General features: G+C 36.8%; 1 long non-coding RNA gene across 1 annotated transcript; it reads left to right on the forward strand.

Annotated features, from left to right (window-relative positions):
- The first annotated feature begins 333 nt into the window (after positions 1 to 333).
- On the forward strand, positions 334 to 1,081 carry LOC121990092. The gene is made up of 3 exons (XR_006114446.1): positions 334 to 383; positions 461 to 563; positions 999 to 1,081. It is a non-coding gene; the product is annotated as an uncharacterized LOC121990092 (long non-coding RNA).
- The last annotated feature ends 5,959 nt before the right edge of the window (positions 1,082 to 7,040 follow it).

Raw genomic sequence — 7,040 nt, forward strand, 5'->3', positions numbered from 1 at the left:
CTATTATGAACAAAGTCAACTTGACATGGCAATTCTGCATTACAAGCAAGCTATCAATTTTGATTCTACCTTTATTGAAGATTACAATAATCTGGTAAGTTGATAATGGTCTAATATGTCAAAATGTGGTATCCTTCTTGATGGTGAGCCAGGTTAGTTAATGATCGACTTTCTTGCACATTAAAAGGAGAATGCTCTCAAAGACGTTGGACATGCTCTCAAAGACGCTGGACATTATAGGGTGACTTTTTAATTTGGATATTTTTATTCTCTTAAGTTTTTTTTCCTTGTTGAATAATAATAATTTTTCCCAAGTCATGCTTTGCTTTACAACCTAACCATCCACAAGCATTGTCAAGCCTTGGCAGCATATACATGGATTGGTAAGCTTTAGAAATGTTTGATGGCAATTGTGCGGATAGTTTATTTTTGTTCCTTAATGAAACTTCTCTTCATGCAGCAACATGATGAGTGTTCCTGCATCATTCTATAAGGCAACTTTAGCAGTTACAACAAGGATATCTGCGCCCTTCAACAACTTGGCTATTATATACAAGCAACAGGTAGAGTACTATATCTGCCTTTTTTATTGCAATCATGTACTAACAACATGTTCATTGCCATCACGCCCTCGCAATCATGCTTGGTTTTTTGTCAAACAGTTGGCTACAGCACGTTTATGTTTTAACAGGATACAGTTAGAATGCCATCTAGACTGCTATGAGATTGAAGTGAGAAGGATCATCAGTGATGGATGGTCGTTGACCATTTAGTGCAACTACCTCTCATTTTAGTGGGGAAGCATCTGCATTGTCTTTGACAAATACAGTTTAAAATATTTTATTGGATCAAACTTTTATTAGGGATATGAATTCCAGTTTACTATGTGGTATTTTTGTAAAAATCACTTCTCGCTTTTATTTCTTCCTTATTCAATCATGAAATTTTTGTCTGTTTATATTGGCAAGATACTTCGGCTAATTTTGTTAATTTGGTAGATACTAGGCAGCACCTACACAGCTACACTGCTAGTTCAACCTTTGCTTCCGGTGTGGATATTCAATCATGAGAATTGCTGCTTTCTGCTAGTTCTTCGCAGACTGCTGCTGATGGTCTTGTCAATAGAGGGAACACATTTAAGGAGATTGGTAGAGTTACTGAAGCAATTCAAAATTATATACGTGCTGTGAATATCAGACCAACTATGCCTGAAGCCCATGTAAATTTGGCTTCAGCTTACAAAGATAGGTAATTTCTTCTTTGAATTTGTGTCGGTGTTGGACTATCAGTATCTTACATCTATGATTCTTCTTTCTATTTTTTTGTGGTTGAGATAACTGATTAACGTTTCTCTTTTTAAGCATTCCAATTACTCATCTTGTTACCTGGTGCTCTTACTACTTTTTCAACTATGATTTTTTGTCTTGATTTACTAATATATTATTTATGTGTTTTTACAGTTTACAATTCTCAAGTACTCCAGAGTTGAAATTGATGAAGTGTGGTTCGAGTGGGTTGAATGCATGCTAGATTACATTTGAAGTGCGGTTCTACCTTGATGTGTTGTTAAAAGAATGTTCTACCTTGATTCTGATATCTATTAGCTTTTGATGTAAAAAGAATGTTTGTGTATTTTATGGATACTGTTGTAAGAAGATTATTTATGTAATTTGTGAATATTTGTGTATTTTATGGATACTGTTGAATGAATAATATTTGTGTAATTTGTGTATTTTTTTTGTTACTGTCGGTTTCCGAAATCAAATTTGTGTTGTTAAAAAATAATGATATTACATCGGTTTTCCACCGCTGCAAAATCGGTGTTATTAACTAATATTACACCAGTCGTATACCGCTGCCAAAACTGGTGTTATTAACATATAATATTACATCGGTTTTACACCGTTGATGAAACGGTGTCGTTAAGTGATACTACACCGGTTAATAATGATTCGAACACCGGTGTCGTTAAGTGATACTACACTGGTTTTAACCCGATGTCTAAAATGGCAGACCTTTTACATCGGCTTCATAGACATCGGTCGAAAATGTAATAGACACCGGTGGAAAACCGATGTCTATGAGGGTTTTTGTTGTAGTGATAAGCGAAGGGCTTCGCTACAAAGGTATATCTTTCTTCCATGTAGATCTAAGGTAGATCTAGGACTATAGAAACTTGTACACGAAATTATGAAATTTTATCTTCGCACGGATCCGGTGGTATGGGAATTCGGGGTTTCCGCAATGCAAAAAGCGATTTTTGTGGCTCGAAAGTCCCAACATTACCACCACCTTATTGGCAACTTAAACTAATCTCATGTAAGAGGTCTTGGGTTCAATCCTAGCTTGGGCCATTTATACATATATTTTTAGTTCTTATCTCTTCTTCTATTTATTTTTGCTCTTTTGAATTAGAGAAAATTTATGGGTGTTACAGTAGGCATCTACAATGTTTAAAAGAAAGATATTTTAATTTTTTAAACTTTCCTTTTGTAGCCATCACAATAGGAAATTTAAAAGAGAGAGATTTTAGTTATTATTAAAATTTTATTTTATGCCATGACCAAGGATTATAAAAGAGAGGTAGAGGGTGCATTATGGGAATAACACATCTCCATATTTCTCTTGTTCCCTTAGGGCCGAAACCTAAGCTTTCCCTCTTCTCTTTTCCTTGGTAGTCGGCCCTTCTCTCTCTCTCTTCTCCCTTTGTTTTCTTTTCTTAAGGCCAGAGGCACATCAAGCTCCATCTTCTTGTGGCCATTTTGCTTGGAGGGGAAGAAGAAGAGAAGGAAGTTTCCTATTTTGGCATTCCTTGGGTGGTCGAAACTTGTAGGCAAAGAAGAAGGTTCGGGTGGACTTCATCTTGGTAGATCATCCCCCACACGACGTCCAAGAGGAGGAGAGGAATACAACAGAAGATCAAGAGGTCTTTAGCTGCAAAGAAAGGTATAACTAATTATTTGTTTCCGCTGCATAATTAGTTTGTGTTTTTTGTATGGATCCTAAAATACCAACACAAGAGGCTATCGATTTTGTGTTTCAATTTTGTGTTTTGATTTTGTGTTTCTATTGTGATCTCTATAGATAAACCTAAGGTTATTGTAAGAAGTTTAAATATTCAATTTCTTTGAAAGGCTTTGTCTAGGAAGTGGTGGATGATCCCATACCCAAGAAGGCCGAGTGCCTAGCCATGTTTAACTTGGAAGTCAATCTTTGAAATAGATATTTAATCAACTTCTATAATATGGTTTAACTTCTGAAGAACACATGGGTTGAACTTGGTGTAAAAATGTTAAGTTTCGTTTCCAATCCAAGTTTAACTTTTGAAGAACAACTTGGATTAAAAATGTTAAGTTTCGTTTGCAATCCAAGTTTAACTTCTGTAGAGCACATGGGCTGCTAGGAAAAGTTATGTGCTTGTACAAATTTTTGTACAGGGGAAACAGAACGGAATTCTGAGTAGCACACAACAATTGGTATCAGAGCTAGTTTTCTGTCTCTGTGTGTTTGGTTTTCAGTTAAATTATGCACTTTTCATATATAAATTTAGGCAGGATAATAGTAAGATGTGCAAATAGATTAACTCTATGGTTACAGGCATCCAAGTTCTAACTATTATGGCCCTATTGTGTTTGTGTGTAATTGGACCCTCGGGCATGTTGAGGGCATTTTATGTGTGTGCATGATTGTAATTATTAAATACAGCAGGAGCTGTATTAGTTTTAGGATTTTACATTTTGTTCGATCTAGATTACATGTACATTTCCTTGTGGAATATAGGATCGATAAATGTTAAAAAAAAAATTGTCGCGGATCGTATCCTTGCGAAGCGTGGTGCTATTTGAGGACCAGAGGTGCAGCTGAAAAGGAAGCAAGATAGATGCGACGACATGACCCCTTGGTGGTAACTAGGATTGGTGGCACACGGAGGACAGCTATGGATGAGGCCATAATAGTTGAAAAATTATTTTTCATATTTATTGCCTTTTATGTTGTTTATATGTGCTCTGTGTGTGTGTGTCCATGTTAAAATTTCTCATTTTAAATAACTAAGTGGGAGAGGAATTATTTAAATTCCACAGTCTCCATTAATGGTTTGTAAGTGATGCATTCAAACTTGCGCATTGGCTTTGAGTGCCTTCCTCCACATCGGTTGAGTTTGTTTACAGATCACTAGATCAAACTTCCTTTATGGATGATTATAGGAAATTCTTTAGGTTTGTGTGATCTTCTCCATCTGAAGGGGCACAATCGTATTTAATGAACTAAGTATCAAGTAATGGTATACACTTAGGCGCATTTAATAGTATCCTCCCCATCGGAGTCACTACTATTATTTGTGTGACCGAAGAAAAACTAACTATTAATTTTATTTGTCATAAAGTTAGGTTGACAAGATAATAAAATTAATAGGTAAAACCCCTCTTATAAATATTTGAATTTGTATACATCCACACTATCGTGGCATACAAAATTCACTGTGTTTTGAGGTGTTGGTGAATTTAAATGATATTGTTTGAGGAATCAATATTATTTTAAAATCTTAAGTTTTGACCAAATATTTTGTGATTCTTAGGATTTCAAATGGCTTTCAATCCTCTTGCTGATATATTGAAAGAGAACAAACTTACTGGTCCCAATTACATTGATTGGAAATAAAACTTGGACTGTCCTCACAAAAGGAAGAAAAATAAAGGTGTATCTTATTCATTAGTTGTTGAAACATGTTTAGCGGTGTTATCTACCGGTACCTGGTGTGTAGATACAGGAGTCACTGATCATGTCTGCAATTCATTGCAGGGGTTCCAGGAAATCCAACAACTATATGAAGGGGAAATCACCATCTACATGGGCAATGCTACAAAAGTGGCGGCTGTTGCAGTGGGAGATGTTTATTTATCCTTTGATAGGAATAAACCATTGATTTTGAGAAATTATCTTTATGTACCAAGTTTTAGAAAGAACTTGATTTCAGTTTCTAAACTATTTATGGATGGATATTCTGTTTCTTTTGATGACAAAGAAGTTGTCAAGAAAAATAGGGTAGCTATCTGTTCTGGTACATTAGTTGGTAATTTGTATACTCTAAATCCAATTACTCCCACGATGCAACAAATGTAAATTAATAATGTTGGTGTGGTTAGCACTAATGGTCTAACTCGGGTTTTGATGAATGACAAATTAGGTTAAGTTAGTTTTGTTGTTGATCTAACACTCTGACCGAGTGTGCAGGCGAAGTCCAGACAGGTCGACGGGCTGACCGGATGTTTGGCACAATGCCCAGCTAGGTCGACGGGCCAACCGGATAGCTGGCACAAAGTCCAAATGGGTCGAAGGGTTGACCGGACATTTGGCACGAAGTCCAGCTAGGTCGACAGGCTGATCGGATAGCTGGCACGAAGTCCAGATGGGTCGAAGGGCTGACCGGACGTCTGGCAGGTAAGTAAAGGTAAGTCACTGGAGGGGAGTGATTATGAGGGCGCGTTCCCGGGAAGGGAACTTAGGCGCCGATCCGACTTAGAACCATTTTGGAACTCTAAGTCGAGATCTTGACTAGATTCCGATCTCGGAGAGACGGAATCTAATTAATAGTCTTTTGTCAAATTATAAACTATGCTAACACTTTGTTTTGCAGGATATACATTGCCTCGGACTAACCTTGTCTTGCAGGAAAAGAAGTTTATGGAGAAAGGTGGTCTGGGCGCCTGGAACAGGTCTGGGCGCCCGGAGGCAAAATTTATCCAATTCGCGGCGTCAACAAGTGGAGCTCACTGGTAGGGTCGGCTATGTCACACCAAGGCGCCCCGAAGGGCTGCGAGCGCCCCGAGCATCCTATAAAAGAAGTGTCAGGGGTGGAGCTTAAAACACAACTCAGAACAAATGATCTGCTCACTTGTGCTCCTGCGACGCTGCGAAACTCCGACAACGCACTCTTTTCTTTTGATTTCTTCCTTGTCGGTACTGCCTTATTTTTTATTAGCAATTGTACTTTCAATTGTAAAACAATTATTCGAATTGCTAGTGAATTTCCCAATGAAAGCACTCGACGAGTGCGGGCCTTGGAGTAGGAGTCGACACAGGCTCCGAACCAAGTCAAAAGAACTTGTGTTAGCCTTGTTTCTTTTCACGTATATTTTCCGCTGCACTTAACTCTTTTCGACGAAAGTTTTTAAATTCGATATTCACCCCCCTCTATCGAAATTCATGATCCAACAAGTGGTATCAGAGCAGGTACCGCTCTGATTTGGTGCAACCACCAATCAGGCAAAGGGGATGTTTTTTAAAGAAAAATAAGATATCGTTCGTCTTTAAAATAAAACCTTACGTCTTTTGTTTGTTTTTCCCTCCAAAACTATTTTTAAAAAATACATCGTCATCCTTTCACAATTGTTTAGTATTGAAAAAATATTATATTTTCAAAAATTTGAAATAATATTTTTTTATTAATATTTTAATAATATTTTATTATTTTTTTCGAAAATAGTGAAATACTATTTTTTCCAGCACTGCTAATCCAAGACTAAGTCTTGGGATTTTTTTGTCTGTTTCTCTGTGTGCAAGAATAATGTCTCTTCGAGAAGGATGGAACCCCCACGAACCACTACCATACGATCAAGAAGATTTCAACTACTGGAGGAGAGGAATGGAATGTGTTCTTAGGAAGCTTAGATTTCGACAATGTGCTAATTTTGAGAAAACCTTCTAATGAATCAGAATTGAACGAAAATGTAAGTAAACTTATTTGTAGTGTTTTACCTAACAATATTTTATGCAGACTAAGAAAGTACAAGAATGCATATGAGCTTTGGACCTAGTTAATCAAAATTCACGAGGAGCCGTTGGAGTTAGAGGATCAAGTTGAAATCAAATCCAAACTTGAGTCAGATCCAACAGAAAAGTCTACTGAATTAGGGGTTGCGCTCAAGGTTAGTAATATTTACCAAAATATCCCTGCTAATAGTAGTTTAAATCATCAGCATGATGATTCAAATAAGTATGAAGTTATTCCAAATATGGTGCATGATAATCTTGATATAAAT

The sequence above is a fragment of the Zingiber officinale genome, chromosome 6B (assembly GCF_018446385.1).
Source record: "Zingiber officinale cultivar Zhangliang chromosome 6B, Zo_v1.1, whole genome shotgun sequence".
Taxonomy (NCBI): domain Eukaryota; kingdom Viridiplantae; phylum Streptophyta; class Magnoliopsida; order Zingiberales; family Zingiberaceae; genus Zingiber; species Zingiber officinale.